We start from the raw sequence: 19218 nt of genomic DNA, 5'->3' as shown, positions 1-19218 counted from the left end.
AACCTCCTCCTCCTCATACATTATATAGGTACACATATACATTTATAGTCAGGCAGAAAGAACAACACACGCACACACACACACACACACACACACACTAGTCTCCTCCTCTTCCTGAAATAGGTAGATAGGTACATAAACACACAAACCTCTTCCTGCAACAGAGAGACAAATAAAATGACACACTAGCCTGCAGGTATGCCTCCTATAGGTAGATAAGAAGATAGAAAGATAGATTGATAGATAGATAGAAAGATAGATAGATAGATGGATAGATAGATAGATACATAGATACATAGATAGTTAGGAAGGTAGTTAGGAACATAGTTATACACGTAGATAGTTCTACGGGCCAAGAGAGAGACATAATAGTGGCCTCCACCTCCGTTAGATAAACAGACAGACACACACATACTCTAGCCTATCCCACCCTCCAATAGATAGGCAGTCACGCAGGCTGTCAGATAGCCAGACACACTTCAGGCAGGGTGCGGTCTGGACCCGGGTTTTGGTGGCTGCGAAAGGGGACTAGGGTGCCCCTCGAGAGCCCGAGGATATTCTCCCATATCCCAAGCTGCCTTGCCTGGGGACGGCCTCCGCACCCCCATGTTCTCCGCATTTAAGTCTTTGCCATCAACCTGCTCCAGGGAGGGGCGTGGTGAGTTCAGGGGTAGAGGTCGCCAGCATAGGCGGAGGCGGCACAGCAGTAAAGGGGGATGCCACAGCGAGTTGGTCATTTTCCTCCCATCTCTCCCTCTCCTGGCCTCGGGGCGACCTCTGCTACACCAGGTATGCGGGATTTAAGTCTCTTTTTCAGCATGGTCCTGGGATGCTGGTGAGGTGATTTCAGGGGAAAGGGATGTCACGGGGAGCGGACTGCCTCCGGTGAGCCGATCAGTTTGCTCCCATCTCCACAAGGGCCTGGTCTGGGCGTGGGGGGGCCTTTCCTTCCCCAGGTACATTGTATACATGTTTCCAGGTCAGCCTGCGCCCCTGAGGCGGTGCGGTGCGGTCAGGGGCTGCATTGAGGAGTCGTGGCTGACCCACCGAGTCCGTGTATTTGCTCCAATCTCTTCCTTGGCCGGTCCTGGCTTCGGTCTCTGCTATCTGAGGTACACGAAGTGCACATCTCTGTGTTTTCTGGCTCCCGGTAGGCGGGTGCGGGGTGGTCACGGGGCGGGTCAGGGGCGGGGCGGTGGCGGCTACATAGACAGCTGAAGCGGGTTCGCTGGCTGCCAAGGCACGCCTGTGGATTTCCATCCAGTGTCCCCCTCAGCCTGCAATGGGGGTGCCCTCTGCTGCTTCAGGGTGACAACTGGCATCCCTCCAAGTGGGTCTAGTACTGGGAGGCTTCCCCCATTAGACAGACAGACAGACATATAAATACACAGACACACTAGCCTCTTCCTGCATTTAGCAACAGCCATAAGTCTAATCTTCTCTTCCTCATACATTTTATAGGTAGACAAATACATACATAGTCAGACAGAAAGAACCACACACGCACACACGCACACACACACACACTAATCTCCTTCTCTTCTTGAAATAGCTAGATAGGTACATAGACAAACAAAACTCGTCCTGCAACAGACAGACTAATAAAAAGACACACTAGCCTGCTGCTATGCCTCCTGTAGGCAGATAAGAAGATAGATAGAAAGATAGATAGATAGATAGATAGATAGATAGATAGATAGATAGATAGATAGATAGATAGATAGATAGTTAGATAGTTAGATAGATAGTTATGTAGGTAGATAGGTAGGTACATAGTTATAAAGTTAGATAGTTCTGCGGGCCCAGAGAGAGATACTAGTGGCCTCCTCCTCCGTTAGATAAACAGACACACACACACATAGTCTAGCCTCTGCCATCCTCCAATAGATAGGCAGTCAGGCAGGCTGTCAGACAGAGAGAGAAACTACAGTCATGGTGCTGTCCGGACACGGGGTGTGGCGGCCGCGACAGGGGACTAGGGTGAACCTCGCAAGCCAGAGGATATCTTCCCTTGTCCCAGGCTGCCTTGCCCGAGGGCTGCCTCCACTCCCCCATGTTCACGGCATTTAAGGCTTTGAGATCAGCGTGCTCCAGGGAGGGGCTTGGTGAAGTCAGGGGAAGAGATCAGCAGCATAGGAGGAGGCGGCACAGCAGTAAAGGGAGATGCCAAGGCGAGTTGGTCATTTTCCTCCCATCTCCCCCTCTCCTGTCCTCGGGGCGGCCTCTGCTACCCCAGGATTGCGGGATTTAAGTCTCCTTCTCAGCATGGTCCTGGGATGCTTGTGGGGTGAGTTCATGGACAGGGATGTCGTTGGGAATGGACGGCCTCGGGTGAGCCGATCTGTTTGCTCCCATCTCCACAAGGTGTTGGTCTGGGGTTTGGGGGCCTCTCCTTCGCCAGGTTCATTGTATGCATGTTTGCAGGTCAGCCTGCGCCCCTGAGGCGGTGCGGTGCGGTGCGGTCAGGGGCTGCACTGGGGAGTCGTGGCTGACCCACCGAGCCCGTGTATTTGCTCCAATCTCTTCCTTGGCCGGTCCTGGCTTCGGTCTCTGCTATCTGAGGTACACGAAGTGCACATCTCTGTGTTTTCTGGCTCCCGGTAGGCGGGTGCGGGGTGGTCACGGGGCGGGGAAGGGGCGGGCCTTGGCGGCTACACAGAGGGCAGAAGAGGGGTTCGCAGGCTACCAAGGCACTCCTGTGGATTTCCATCCAGTGTCCCCCTCAGCCTGCAATGGGGGCGCCCTCTGCTGCTTCAGGGTGGCAAGTGACATCCCTCCAGGTGGGTCGAGTAGTGTGCGGCTTCCTCCATTAGACAGAGACAGACATATAAATAGGCAGACACACTAGCCTCTTCCTCCATTTAGCAACAGCCATAAATCCTAACCTCCTCCTCCTCATACATTATATAGGTACACATATACATTTACAGTCAGGCAAAAGAACAACACACGCACACACACACACACACAGACACACTCTTTTCTCCTCCTCTTCCTGAAATAGGTAGATAGGTACATAAACACACAAACCTCCTCCTGCAACAGAGAGACAAATAAAATGACACACTAGCCTGCAGGTATGCCTCCTGTAGGTAGATAAGAAGATAGAAAGATAGATTGATAGATAGATAGATGGATAGATAGATACATAGATACATAGATAGGTAGGAAGGTAGTTAGGTACATAGTTATACACGTAGATAGTTCTGCGGGCCAAGAGAGAGACATAATAGTGGCCTCCTACTCCGTTAGATAAATAGACAGACACACTCATACTCTAGCCTATCCCATCCTCCAATAGATAGGCAGTCAGGCAGGCTGTCAGACAGCCAGACACACTTCAGGCAGGGTGCGGTCTGGACCCGGGTTTTGGTGGCTGCGAAAGGGGTCTAGGGTGCCCCTCGAGAGCCCGAGGATATTCTCCCATATCCCAAGCTGCCTTGCCTGGGGACGGCCTCCGCACCCCCATGTTCTCCGCATTTAAGTCTTTGCCATCAACCTGCTCCAGGGAGGGGCGTGGTGAGTTCAGGGGTAGAGGTCGCCAGCATAGGCGGAGGCGGCACAGCAGTAAAGGGGGATGCCACGGCGAGTTGGTCATTTTCCTCCCATCTCTCCCTCTCCTGGCCTCGGGGCGACCTCTGCTACACCAGGTATGCGGGATTTAAGTCTCTTTTTCAGCATGGTCCTGGGATGCTGGTGAGGTGAGTTCAGGGGAAAGGGATGTCACGGGGAGCGGACTGCCTCCGGTGAGCCGATCAGTTTGCTCCCATCTCCACAAGGGCCTGGTCTGGGCGTGGGGGGGCCTTTCCTTCCCCAGGTACATTGTATACATGTTTCCAGGTCAGCCTGCGCCCCTGAGGCGGTGCGGTGCGGTCAGGGGCTGCATTGAGGAGTCGTGGCTGACCCACCGAGTCCGTGTATTTGCTCCAATCTCTTCCTTGGCCGGTCCTGGCTTCGGTCTCTGCTATCTGAGGTACACGAAGTGCACATCTCTGTGTTTTCTGGCTCCCGGTAGGCGGGTGCGGGGTGGTCACGGGGCGGGTCAGGGGCGGGGCGGTGGCGGCTACATAGACAGCTGAAGCGGGTTCGCTGGCTGCCAAGGCACGCCTGTGGATTTCCATCCAGTGTCCCCCTCAGCCTGCAATGGGGGTGCCCTCTGCTGCTTCAGGGTGACAACTGGCATCCCTCCAAGTGGGTCTAGTACTGGGAGGCTTCCCCCATTAGACAGACAGACAGACATATAAATACACAGACACACTAGCCTCTTCCTGCATTTAGCAACAGCCATAAATCTAATCTTCTCTTCCTCATACATTTTATAGGTAGACAAATACATACATAGTCAGACAGAAAGAACCACACACGCACACACGCACACACACACACACTAATCTCCTTCTCTTCTTGAAATAGCTAGATAGGTACATAGACAAACAAAACTCGTCCTGCAACAGACAGACTAATAAAAAGACACACTAGCCTGCTGCTATGCCTCCTGTAGGCAGATAAGAAGATAGATAGAAAGATAGATAGATAGATAGATAGATAGATAGATAGATAGATAGATAGATAGTTAGATAGTTAGATAGATAGTTATGTAGGTAAATAGGTAGGTACATAGTTATAAAGTTAGATAGTTCTGCGGGCCCAGAGAGAGACATACTAGTGGCCTCCTCCTCCGTTAGATAAACAGACACACACACACATAGTCTAGCCTCTGCCATCCTCCAATAGATAGGCAGTCAGGCAGGCTGTCAGACAGAGAGAGAAACTACAGTCATGGTGCTGTCCGGACACGGGGTGTGGCGGCCGCGACAGGGGACTAGGGTGAACCTCGCAAGCCGGAGGATATCTTCCCTTGTCCCAGGCTGCCTTGCCTGGGGGCTGCCTCCACTCCCCCATGTTCACGGCATTTAAGGCTTTGAGATCAGCGTGCTCCAGGGAGGGGCTTGGTGAAGTCAGGGGAAGAGATCAGCAGCATAGGAGGAGGCGGCACAGCAGTAAAGGGAGATGCCAAGGCGAGTTGGTCATTTTCCTCCCATCTCCCCCTCTCCTGTCCTCGGGGCGGCCTCTGCTACCCCAGGATTGCGGGATTTAAGTCTCCTTCTCAGCATGGTCCTGGGATGCTTGTGGGGTGAGTTCATGGACAGGGATGTCGTTGGGAATGGACGGCCTCGGGTGAGCCGATCTGTTTGCTCCCATCTCCACAAGGTGTTGGTCTGGGGTTTGGGGGCCTCTCCTTCGCCAGGTTCATTGTATGCATGTTTGCAGGTCAGCCTGCGCCCCTGAGGCGGTGCGGTGCGGTGCGGTCAGGGGCTGCACTGGGGAGTCGTGGCTGACCCACCGAGCCCGTGTATTTGCTCCAATCTCTTCCTTGGCCGGTCCTGGCTTCGGTCTCTGCTATCTGAGGTACACGAAGTGCACATCTCTGTGTTTTCTGGCTCCCGGTAGGCGGGTGCGGGGTGGTCACGGGGCGGGGAAGGGGCGGGCCTTGGCGGCTACACAGAGAGCAGAAGAGGGGTTCGCAGGCTACCAAGGCACTCCTGTGGATTTCCATCCAGTGTCCCCCTCAGCCTGCAATGGGGGCGCCCTCTGCTGCTTCAGGGTGGCAAGTGACATCCCTCCAGGTGGGTCGAGTAGTGTGCGGCTTCCTCCATTAGACAGACAGACAGACATATAAATAGGCAGACACACTAGCCTCTTCCTCCATTTAGCAACAGCCATAAATCCTAACCTCCTCCTCCTCATACATTATATAGGTACACATATACATTTACAGTCAGGCAGAAAGAACAACACACGCACACACACACACACACAGACACACTCTTTTCTCCTCCTCTTCCTGAAATAGGTAGATAGGTACATAAACACACAAACCTCCTCCTGCAACAGAGAGACAAATAAAATGACACACTAGCCTGCAGGTATGCCTCCTGTAGGTAGATAAGAAGATAGAAAGATAGATTGATAGATAGATAGATGGATAGATAGATACATAGATACATAGATAGGTAGGAAGGTAGTTAGGTGTATAGTTATACACGTAGATAGTTCTGCGGGCCAAGAGAGAGACATAATAGTGGCCTCCTACTCCGTTAGATAAATAGACAGACACACACATACTCTAGCCTATCCCATCCTCCAATAGATAGGCAGTCAGGCAGGCTGTCAGACAGCCAGACACACTTCAGGCAGGGTGCGGTCTGGACCCAGGTTTTGGTGGCTGCGAAAGGGGAATTGGATGACCCTCGAGAGCCCGAGGATATTCTCCCATATCCCAAGCTGCCTTGCCTGGGGACGGCCTCCGCACCCCCATGTTCTCCGCATTTAAGTCTTTGCCATCAACCTGCTCCAGGGAGGGGCGTGGTGAGTTCAGGGGTAGAGGTCGCCAGCATAGGCGGAGGCGGCACAGCAGTAAAGGGGGATGCCACGGCGAGTTGGTCATTTTCCTCCCATCTCTCCCTCTCCTGGCCTCGGGGCGACCTCTGCTACACCAGGTATGCGGGATTTAAGTCTCTTTTTCAGCATGGTCCTGGGATGCTGGTGAGGTGAGTTCAGGGGAAAGGGATGTCACGGGGAGCGGACTGCCTCCGGTGAGCCGATCAGTTTGCTCCCATCTCCACAAGGGCCTGGTCTGGGCGTGGGGGGGCCTTTCCTTCCCCAGGTACATTGTATACATGTTTCCAGGTCAGCCTGCGCCCCTGAGGCGGTGCGGTGCGGTCAGGGGCTGCATTGAGGAGTCGTGGCTGACCCACCGAGTCCGTGTATTTGCTCCAATCTCTTCCTTGGCCGGTCCTGGCTTCGGTCTCTGCTATCTGAGGTACACGAAGTGCACATCTCTGTGTTTTCTGGCTCCCGGTAGGCGGGTGCGGGGTGGTCACGGGGCGGGTCAGGGGCGGGGCGGTGGCGGCTACATAGACAGCTGAAGCGGGTTCGCTGGCTGCCAAGGCACGCCTGTGGATTTCCATCCAGTGTCCCCCTCAGCCTGCAATGGGGGTGCCCTCTGCTGCTTCAGGGTGACAACTGGCATCCCTCCAAGTGGGTCTAGTACTGGGAGGCTTCCCCCATTAGACAGACAGACAGACATATAAATACACAGACACACTAGCCTCTTCCTGCATTTAGCAACAGCCATAAATCTAATCTTCTCTTCCTCATACATTTTATAGGTAGACAAATACATACATAGTCAGACAGAAAGAACCACACACGCACACACGCACACACACACACACTAATCTCCTTCTCTTCTTGAAATAGCTAGATAGGTACATAGACAAACAAAACTCGTCCTGCAACAGACAGACTAATAAAAAGACACACTAGCCTGCTGCTATGCCTCCTGTAGGCAGATAAGAAGATAGATAGAAAGATAGATAGATAGATAGATAGATAGATAGATAGATAGATAGATAGATAGATAGATAGTTAGATAGTTAGATAGATAGTTATGTAGGTAGATAGGTAGGTACATAGTTATAAAGTTAGATAGTTCTGCGGGCCCAGAGAGAGATACTAGTGGCCTCCTCCTCCGTTAGATAAACAGACACACACACACATAGTCTAGCCTCTGCCATCCTCCAATAGATAGGCAGTCAGGCAGGCTGTCAGACAGAGAGAGAAACTACAGTCATGGTGCTGTCCGGACACGGGGTGTGGCGGCCGCGACAGGGGACTAGGGTGAACCTCGCAAGCCAGAGGATATCTTCCCTTGTCCCAGGCTGCCTTGCCTGAGGGCTGCCTCCACTCCCCCATGTTCACGGCATTTAAGGCTTTGAGATCAGCGTGCTCCAGGGAGGGGCTTGGTGAAGTCAGGGGAAGAGATCAGCAGCATAGGAGGAGGCGGCACAGCAGTAAAGGGAGATGCCAAGGCGAGTTGGTCATTTTCCTCCCATCTCCCCCTCTCCTGTCCTCGGGGCGGCCTCTGCTACCCCAGGATTGCGGGATTTAAGTCTCCTTCTCAGCATGGTCCTGGGATGCTTGTGGGGTGAGTTCATGGACAGGGATGTCGTTGGGAATGGACGGCCTCGGGTGAGCCGATCTGTTTGCTCCCATCTCCACAAGGTGTTGGTCTGGGGTTTGGGGGCCTCTCCTTCGCCAGGTTCATTGTATGCATGTTTGCAGGTCAGCCTGCGCCCCTGAGGCGGTGCGGTGCGGTGCGGTCAGGGGCTGCACTGGGGAGTCGTGGCTGACCCACCGAGCCCGTGTATTTGCTCCAATCTCTTCCTTGGCCGGTCCTGGCTTCGGTCTCTGCTATCTGAGGTACACGAAGTGCACATCTCTGTGTTTTCTGGCTCCCGGTAGGCGGGTGCGGGGTGGTCACGGGGCGGGGAAGGGGCGGGCCTTGGCGGCTACACAGAGAGCAGAAGAGGGGTTCGCAGGCTACCAAGGCACTCCTGTGGATTTCCATCCAGTGTCCCCCTCAGCCTGCAATGGGGGCGCCCTCTGCTGCTTCAGGGTGGCAAGTGACATCCCTCCAGGTGGGTCGAGTAGTGTGCGGCTTCCTCCATTAGACAGACAGACAGACATATAAATAGGCAGACACACTAGCCTCTTCCTCCATTTAGCAACAGCCATAAATCCTAACCTCCTCCTCCTCATACATTATATAGGTACACATATACATTTACAGTCAGGCAGAAAGAACAACACACGCACACACACACACACACAGACACACTCTTTTCTCCTCCTCTTCCTGAAATAGGTAGATAGGTACATAAACACACAAACCTCCTCCTGCAACAGAGAGACAAATAAAATGACACACTAGCCTGCAGGTATGCCTCCTGTAGGTAGATAAGAAGATAGAAAGATAGATTGATAGATAGATAGATGGATAGATAGATACATAGATACATAGATAGGTAGGAAGGTAGTTAGGTACATAGTTATACACGTAGATAGTTCTGCGGGCCAAGAGAGAGACATAATAGTGGCCTCCTACTCCGTTAGATAAATAGACAGACACACACATACTCTAGCCTATCCCATCCTCCAATAGATAGGCAGTCAGGCAGGCTGTCAGACAGCCAGACACACTTCAGGCAGGGTGCGGTCTGGACCCAGGTTTTGGTGGCTGCGAAAGGGGAATTGGATGACCCTCGAGAGCCCGAGGATATTCTCCCATATCCCAAGCTGCCTTGCCTGGGGACGGCCTCCGCACCCCCATGTTCTCCGCATTTAAGTCTTTGCCATCAACCTGCTCCAGGGAGGGGCGTGGTGAGTTCAGGGGTAGAGGTCGCCAGCATAGGCGGAGGCGGCACAGCAGTAAAGGGGGATGCCACGGCGAGTTGGTCATTTTCCTCCCATCTCTCCCTCTCCTGGCCTCGGGGCGACCTCTGCTACACCAGATATGCGGGATTTAAGTCTCTTTTTCAGCATGGTCCTGGGATGCTGGTGAGGTGAGTTCAGGGGAAAGGGATGTCACGGGGAGCGGACTGCCTCCGGTGAGCCGATCAGTTTGCTCCCATCTCCACAAGGGCCTGGTCTGGGCGTGGGGGGGCCTTTCCTTCCCCAGGTACATTGTATACATGTTTCCAGGTCAGCCTGCGCCCCTGAGGCGGTGCGGTGCGGTCAGGGGCTGCATTGAGGAGTCGTGGCTGACCCACCGAGTCCGTGTATTTGCTCCAATCTCTTCCTTGGCCGGTCCTGGCTTCGGTCTCTGCTATCTGAGGTACACGAAGTGCACATCTCTGTGTTTTCTGGCTCCCGGTAGGCGGGTGCGGGGTGGTCACGGGGCGGGTCAGGGGCGGGGCGGTGGCGGCTACATAGACAGCTGAAGCGGGTTCGCTGGCTGCCAAGGCACGCCTGTGGATTTCCATCCAGTGTCCCCCTCAGCCTGCAATGGGGGTGCCCTCTGCTGCTTCAGGGTGACAACTGGCATCCCTCCAAGTGGGTCTAGTACTGGGAGGCTTCCCCCATTAGACAGACAGACAGACATATAAATACACAGACACACTAGCCTCTTCCTGCATTTAGCAACAGCCATAAATCTAATCTTCTCTTCCTCATACATTTTATAGGTAGACAAATACATACATAGTCAGACAGAAAGAACCACACACGCACACACGCACACACACACACACTAATCTCCTTCTCTTCTTGAAATAGCTAGATAGGTACATAGACAAACAAAACTCGTCCTGCAACAGACAGACTAATAAAAAGACACACTAGCCTGCTGCTATGCCTCCTGTAGGCAGATAAGAAGATAGATAGAAAGATAGATAGATAGATAGATAGATAGATAGATAGATAGATAGATAGATAGATAGTTAGATAGATAGATAGTTAGGTAGGTAGAAAGGTAGCTAGATAGTTATAAAGTTAGATAGTTCTGCGGGCCGAGAGAGAGACAATCTAGTCGCCTCTTCCTACGTTAGATAAACAGACACACACACACACATAGTCTAGCCTCTGCCATCCTCCAATAGTTAGGCAGTCAGGCAGGCTGTCAGACAGAGAGACAAACTATAGGCAGGTTGCTGTCCGGACACGGGGTTTGGCGGCCGCGACAGGGGACTAGGGTGAACCTCGAGAGCCAGAGGATTTCTTCCCTTGTCCCAGGCTGCCTTGCCTGGGGACTGCCTCCGCTCCCCCAGGTTCACGGCATTTAAGGCCTTGAGATCAGCCTGCTCAGGGAGGGGCGTGGTGAGGTCAGGGGAAGAGGTCAGCAGCCCAGGAGGTGGCTGCACAGCAGTAAAGGGGGATGCCAAGGCGAGTTGGTCATTTTCCTCCCATCTCCCCCTCTCCTGTCCTCGGGGCGGCCTCTGCTAGCCCAGGTTTGCGGGATTTAAGTCTCCTTCTCAGTATGGTCCTGGGATGCTGGTGGGGTGAGTTCATGGACAGGGATGTCGCGGGGAGCGGACGGCCTCGGGTGAGCCGATCAGTTTGCTCCCATCTCCACAAGGTGTTGGTCTGGGGTTTGGGGGCCTCTCCTTCGCCAGGTTCATTGTATGCATGTTTGCAGGTCAGCCTGCGCCCCTGAGGCGGTGCGGTGCGGTGCGGTCAGGGGCTGCACTGGGGAGTCGTGGCTGACCCACCGAGCCCGTGTATTTGCTCCAATCTCTTCCTTGGCCGGTCCTGGCTTCGGTCTCTGCTATCTGAGGTACACGAAGTGCACATCTCTGTGTTTTCTGGCTCCCGGTAGGCGGGTGCGGGGTGGTCACGGGGCGGGGAAGGGGCGGGCCTTGGCGGCTACACAGAGGGCAGAAGAGGGGTTCGCAGGCTACCAAGGCACTCCTGTGGATTTCCATCCAGTGTCCCCCTCAGCCTGCAATGGGGGCGCCCTCTGCTGCTTCAGGGTGGCAAGTGACATCCCTCCAGGTGGGTCGAGTAGTGTGCGGCTTCCTCCATTAGACAGACAGACAGACATATAAATGGCAGACACACTAGCCTCTTCCTCCATTTAGCAACAGCCATAAATCCTAACCTCCTCCTCCTCATACATTATATAGGTACACATATACATTTATAGTCAGGCAGAAAGAACAACACACGCACACACACACACACACACACACACACACTAGTCTCCTCCTCTTCCTGAAATAGGTAGATAGGTACATAAACACACAAACCTCTTCCTGCAACAGAGAGACAAATAAAATGACACACTAGCCTGCAGGTATGCCTCCTGTAGGTAGATAAGAAGATAGAAAGATAGATTGATGGATAGATAGAAAGATAGATAGATAGGTGGATAGATAGATAGATACATAGATACATAGATAGGTAGGAAGGTAGTTAGGTACATAGTTATACACGTAGATAGTTCTACGGGCCAAGAGAGAGACATAATAGTGGCCTCCACCTCCGTTAGATAAACAGACAGACACACACATATTCTAGCCTATCCCACCCTCCAATAGATAGGCAGTCACGCAGGCTGTCAGATAGCCAGACACACTTCAGGCAGGGTGCGGTCTGGACCCGGGTTTTGGTGGCTGCGAAAGGGGACTAGGGTGCCCCTCGAGAGCCCGAGGATATTCTCCCATATCCCAAGCTGCCTTGCCTGGGGACGGCCTCCGCACCCCCATGTTCTCCGCATTTAAGTCTTTGCCATCAACCTGCTCCAGGGAGGGGCGTGGTGAGTTCAGGGGTAGAGGTCGCCAGCATAGGCGGAGGCGGCACAGCAGTAAAGGGGGATGCCACGGCGAGTTGGTCATTTTCCTCCCATCTCTCCCTCTCCTGGCCTCGGGGCGACCTCTGCTACACCAGGTATGCGGGATTTAAGTCTCTTTTTCAGCATGGTCCTGGGATGCTGGTGAGGTGAGTTCAGGGGAAAGGGATGTCACGGGGAGCGGACTGCCTCCGGTGAGCCGATCAGTTTGCTCCCATCTCCACAAGGGCCTGGTCTGGGCGTGGGGGGGCCTTTCCTTCCCCAGGTACATTGTATACATGTTTCCAGGTCAGCCTGCGCCCCTGAGGCGGTGCGGTGCGGTCAGGGGCTGCATTGAGGAGTCGTGGCTGACCCACCGAGTCCGTGTATTTGCTCCAATCTCTTCCTTGGCCGGTCCTGGCTTCGGTCTCTGCTATCTGAGGTACACGAAGTGCACATCTCTGTGTTTTCTGGCTCCCGGTAGGCGGGTGCGGGGTGGTCACGGGGCGGGTCAGGGGCGGGGCGGTGGCGGCTACATAGACAGCTGAAGCGGGTTCGCTGGCTGCCAAGGCACGCCTGTGGATTTCCATCCAGTGTCCCCCTCAGCCTGCAATGGGGGTGCCCTCTGCTGCTTCAGGGTGACAACTGGCATCCCTCCAAGTGGGTCTAGTACTGGGAGGCTTCCCCCATTAGACAGACAGACAGACATATAAATACACAGACACACTAGCCTCTTCCTGCATTTAGCAACAGCCATAAATCTAATCTTCTCTTCCTCATACATTTTATAGGTAGACAAATACATACATAGTCAGACAGAAAGAACCACACACGCACACACGCACACACACACACACTAATCTCCTTCTCTTCTTGAAATAGCTAGATAGGTACATAGACAAACAAAACTCGTCCTGCAACAGACAGACTAATAAAAAGACACACTAGCCTGCTGCTATGCCTCCTGTAGGCAGATAAGAAGATAGATAGAAAGATAGATAGATAGATAGATAGATAGATAGATAGATAGATAGATAGATAGATAGATAGTTAGATAGTTAGATAGATAGTTATGTAGGTAGATAGGTAGGTACATAGTTATAAAGTTAGATAGTTCTGCGGGCCCAGAGAGAGATACTAGTGGCCTCCTCCTCCGTTAGATAAACAGACACACACACACATAGTCTAGCCTCTGCCATCCTCCAATAGATAGGCAGTCAGGCAGGCTGTCAGACAGAGAGAGAAACTACAGTCATGGTGCTTTCCGGACACGGGGTGTGGCGGCCGCGACAGGGGACTAGGGTGAACCTCGCAAGCCAGAGGATATCTTCCCTTGTCCCAGGCTGCCTTGCCTGAGGGCTGCCTCCACTCCCCCATGTTCACGGCATTTAAGGCTTTGAGATCAGCGTGCTCCAGGGAGGGGCTTGGTGAAGTCAGGGGAAGAGATCAGCAGCATAGGAGGAGGCGGCACAGCAGTAAAGGGAGATGCCAAGGCGAGTTGGTCATTTTCCTCCCATCTCCCCCTCTCCTGTCCTCGGGGCGGCCTCTGCTACCCCAGGATTGCGGGATTTAAGTCTCCTTCTCAGCATGGTCCTGGGATGCTTGTGGGGTGAGTTCATGGACAGGGATGTCGTTGGGAATGGACGGCCTCGGGTGAGCCGATCTGTTTGCTCCCATCTCCACAAGGTGTTGGTCTGGGGTTTGGGGGCCTCTCCTTCGCCAGGTTCATTGTATGCATGTTTGCAGGTCAGCCTGCGCCCCTGAGGCGGTGCGGTGCGGTGCGGTCAGGGGCTGCACTGGGGAGTCGTGGCTGACCCACCGAGCCCGTGTATTTGCTCCAATCTCTTCCTTGGCCGGTCCTGGCTTCGGTCTCTGCTATCTGAGGTACACGAAGTGCACATCTCTGTGTTTTCTGGCTCCCGGTAGGCGGGTGCGGGGTGGTCACGGGGCGGGGAAGGGGCGGGCCTTGGCGGCTACACAGAGAGCAGAAGAGGGGTTCGCAGGCTACCAAGGCACTCCTGTGGATTTCCATCCAGTGTCCCCCTCAGCCTGCAATGGGGGCGCCCTCTGCTGCTTCAGGGTGGCAAGTGACATCCCTCCAGGTGGGTCGAGTAGTGTGCGGCTTCCTCCATTAGACAGACAGACAGACATATAAATAGGCAGACACACTAGCCTCTTCCTCCATTTAGCAACAGCCATAAATCCTAACCTCCTCCTCCTCATACATTATATAGGTACACATATACATTTACAGTCAGGCAGAAAGAACAACACACGCACACACACACACACACAGACACACTCTTTTCTCCTCCTCTTCCTGAAATAGGTAGATAGGTACATAAACACACAAACCTCCTCCTGCAACAGAGAGACAAATAAAATGACACACTAGCCTGCAGGTATGCCTCCTGTAGGTAGATAAGAAGATAGAAAGATAGATTGATAGATAGATAGATGGATAGATAGATACATAGATACATAGATAGGTAGGAAGGTAGTTAGGTACATAGTTATACACGTAGATAGTTCTGCGGGCCAAGAGAGAGACATAATAGTGGCCTCCTACTCCGTTAGATAAATAGACAGACACACACATACTCTAGCCTATCCCATCCTCCAATAGATAGGCAGTCAGGCAGGCTGTCAGACAGCCAGACACACTTCAGGCAGGGTGCGGTCTGGACCCAGGTTTTGGTGGCTGCGAAAGGGGAATTGGATGACCCTCGAGAGCCCGAGGATATTCTCCCATATCCCAAGCTGCCTTGCCTGGGGACGGCCTCCGCACCCCCATGTTCTCCGCATTTAAGTCTTTGCCATCAACCTGCTCCAGGGAGGGGCGTGGTGAGTTCAGGGGTAGAGGTCGCCAGCATAGGCGGAGGCGGCACAGCAGTAAAGGGGGATGCCACGGCGAGTTGGTCATTTTCCTCCCATCTCTCCCTCTCCTGGCCTCGGGGCGACCTCTGCTACACCAGGTATGCGGGATTTAAGTCTCTTTTTCAGCATGGTCCTGGGATGCTGGTGAGGTGAGTTCAGGGGAAAGGGATGTCACGGGGAGCGGACTGCCTCCGGTGAGCCGATCAGTTTGCTCCCATCTCCACAAGGGCCTGGTCTGGGCGTGGGGGGGCCTTTCCTTCCCCAGGTACATTGTATACATGTTTCCAGGTCAGCCTGTGCCCCTGAGGCGGTGCGGTGCGGTCAGGGGCTGCATTGAGGAGTCGTGGCTGACCCACCGAGTCCGTGTATTTGCTCCAATCTCTTCCTTGGCCGGTCCTGGCTTCGGTCTCTGCTATCTGAGGTACACGAAGTGCACATCTCTGTGTTTTCTGGCTCCCGGTAGGCGGGTGCGGGGTGGTCACGGGGCGGGTCAGGGGCGGGGCGGTGGCGGCTACATAGACAGCTGAAGCGGGTTCGCTGGCTGCCAAGGCACGCCTGTGGATTTCCATCCAGTGTCCCCCTCAGCCTGCAATGGGGGTGCCCTCTGCTGCTTCAGGGTGACAACTGGCATCCCTCCAAGTGGGTCTAGTACTGGGAGGCTTCCCCCATTAGACAGACAGACAGACATATAAATACACAGACACACTAGCCTCTTCCTGCATTTAGCAACAGCCATAAATCTAATCTTCTCTTCCTCATACATTTTATAGGTAGACAAATACATACATAGTCAGACAGAAAGAACCACACACGCACACACGCACACACACACACACTAATCTCCTTCTCTTCTTGAAATAGCTAGATAGGTACATAGACAAACAAAACTCGTCCTGCAACAGACAGACTAATAAAAAGACACACTAGCCTGCTGCTATGCCTCCTGTAGGCAGATAAGAAGATAGATAGAAAGATAGATAGATAGATAGATAGATAGATAGATAGATAGATAGATAGATAGTTAGATAGATAGATAGTTAGGTAGGTAGAAAGGTAGCTAGATAGTTATAAAGTTAGATAGTTCTGCGGGCCGAGAGAGAGACAATCTAGTCGCCTCTTCCTACGTTAGATAAACAGACACACACACACACATAGTCTAGCCTCTGCCATCCTCCAATAGTTAGGCAGTCAGGCAGGCTGTCAGACAGAGAGACAAACTATAGGCAGGGTGCTGTCCGGACACGGGGTTTGGCGGCCGCGACAGGGGACTAGGGTGAACCTCGAGAGCCAGAGGATTTCTTCCCTTGTCCCAGGCTGCCTTGCCTGGGGACTGCCTCCGCTCCCCCAGGTTCACGGCATTTAAGGCCTTGAGATCAGCCTGCTCAGGGAGGGGCGTGGTGAGGTCAGGGGAAGAGGTCAGCAGCCCAGGAGGTGGCTGCACAGCAGTAAAGGGGGATGCCAAGGCGAGTTGGTCATTTTCCTCCCATCTCCCCCTCTCCTGTCCTCGGGGCGGCCTCTGCTAGCCCAGGTTTGCGGGATTTAAGTCTCCTTCTCAGTATGGTCCTGGGATGCTGGTGGGGTGAGTTCATGGACAGGGATGTCGCGGGGAGCGGACGGCCTCGGGTGAGCCGATCAGTTTGCTCCCATCTCCACAAGGTGTTGGTCTGGGGTTTGGGGGCCTCTCCTTCGCCAGGTTCATTGTATGCATGTTTGCAGGTCAGCCTGCGCCCCTGAGGCGGTGCGGTGCGGTGCGGTCAGGGGCTGCACTGGGGAGTCGTGGCTGACCCACCGAGTCCGTGTATTTGCTCCAATCTCTTCCTTGGCCGGTCCTGGCTTCGGTCTCTGCTATCTGAGGTACACGAAGTGCACATCTCTGTGTTTTCTGGCTCCCGGTAGGCGGGTGCGGGGTGGTCACGGGGCGGGGAAGGGGCGGGCCTTGGCGGCTACACAGAGGGCAGAAGAGGGGTTCGCAGGCTACCAAGGCACTCCTGTGGATTTCCATCCAGTGTCCCCCTCAGCCTGCAATGGGGGCGCCCTCTGCTGCTTCAGGGTGGCAAGTGACATCCCTCCAGGTGGGTCGAGTAGTGTGCGGCTTCCTCCATTAGACAGACAGACAGACATATAAATAGGCAGACACACTAGCCTCTTCCTCCATTTAGCAACAGCCATAAATCCTAACCTCCTCCTCCTCATACATTATATAGGTACACATATACATTTATAGTCAGGCAGAAAGAACAACACACGCACACACACACACACACACACACACACACTAGTCTCCTCCTCTTCCTGAAATAGGTAGATAGGTACATAAACACACAAACCTCTTCCTGCAACAGAGAGACAAATAAAATGACACACTAGCCTGCAGGTATGCCTCCTGTAGGTAGATAAGAAGATAGAAAGATAGATTGATGGATAGATAGAAAGATAGATAGATAGGTGGATAGATAGATAGATACATAGATACATAGATAGGTAGGAAGGTAGTTAGGTACATAGTTATACACGTAGATAGTTCTACGGGCCAAGAGAGAGACATAATAGTGGCCTCCACCTCCGTTAGATAAACAGACAGACACACACATACTCTAGCCTATCCCACCCTCCAATAGATAGGCAGTCACGCAGGCTGTCAGATAGCCAGACACACTTCAGGCAGGGTGCGGTCTGGACCCGGGTTTTGGTGGCTGCGAAAGGGGACTAGGGTGCCCCTCGAGAGCCCGAGGATATTCTCCCATATCCCAAGCTGCCTTGCCTGGGGACGGCCTCCGCACCCCCATGTTCTCCGCATTTAAGTCTTTGCCATCAACCTGCTCCAGGGAGGGGCGTGGTGAGTTCAGGGGTAGAGGTCGCCAGCATAGGCGGAGGCGGCACAGCAGTAAAGGGGGATGCCACGGCGAGTTGGTCATTTTCCTCCCATCTCTCCCTCTCCTGGCCTCGGGGCGACCTCTGCTACACCAGGTATGCGGGATTTAAGTCTCTTTTTCAGCATGGTCCTGGGATGCTGGTGAGGTGAGTTCAGGGGAAAGGGATGTCACGGGGAGCGGACTGCCTCCGGTGAGCCGATCAGTTTGCTCCCATCTCCACAAGGGCCTGGTCTGGGCGTGGGGGGGCCTTTCCTTCCCCAGGTACATTGTATACATGTTTCCAGGTCAGCCTGCGCCCCTGAGGCGGTGCGGTGCGGTCAGGGGCTGCATTGAGGAGTCGTGGCTGACCCACCGAGTCCGTGTATTTGCTCCAATCTCTTCCTTGGCCGGTCCTGGCTTCGGTCTCTGCTATCTGAGGTACACGAAGTGCACATCTCTGTGTTTTCTGGCTCCCGGTAGGCGGGTGCGGGGTGGTCACGGGGCGGGTCAGGGGCGGGGCGGTGGCGGCTACATAGACAGCTGAAGCGGGTTCGCTGGCTGCCAAGGCACGCCTGTGGATTTCCATCCAGTGTCCCCCTCAGCCTGCAATGGGGGTGCCCTCTGCTGCTTCAGGGTGACAACTGGCATCCCTCCAAGTGGGTCTAGTACTGGGAGGCTTCCCCCATTAGACAGACAGACAGACATATAAATACACAGACACACTAGCCTCTTCCTGCATTTAGCAACAGCCATAAATCTAATCTTCTCTTCCTCATACATTTTATAGGTAGACAAATACATACATAGTCAGACAGAAAGAACCACACACGCACACACGCACACACACACACACTAATCTCCTTCTCTTCTTGAAATAGCTAGATAGGTACATAGACAAACAAAACTCGTCCTGCAACAGACAGACTAATAAAAAGACACACTAGCCTGCTGCTATGCCTCCTGTAGGCAGATAAGAAGATAGATAGAAAGATAGATAGATAGATAGATAGATAGATAGATAGATAGATAGATAGATAGATAGATAGTTAGATAGTTAGATAGATAGTTATGTAGGTAGATAGGTAGGTACATAGTTATAAAGTTAGATAGTTCTGCGGGCCCAGAGAGAGACATACTAGTGGCCTCCTCCTCCGTTAGATAAACAGACACACACACACATAGTCTAGCCTCTGCCATCCTCCAATAGATAGGCAGTCAGGCAGGCTGTCAGACAGAGAGAGAAACTACAGTCATGGTGCTGTCCGGACACGGGGTGTGGCGGCCGCGACAGGGGACTAGGGTGAACCTCGCAAGCCAGAGGATATCTTCCCTTGTCCCAGGCTGCCTTGCCTGGGGGCTGCCTCCGCTCCCCCATGTTCA

The sequence above is a fragment of the Camelus bactrianus genome, chromosome 29, assembly GCF_048773025.1.
Source record: "Camelus bactrianus isolate YW-2024 breed Bactrian camel chromosome 29, ASM4877302v1, whole genome shotgun sequence".
Lineage (NCBI taxonomy): Eukaryota > Metazoa > Chordata > Mammalia > Artiodactyla > Camelidae > Camelus > Camelus bactrianus.
The sequence above is the reverse complement of the archived record's forward strand: the minus strand, read 5'-3'. Positions refer to the sequence as shown.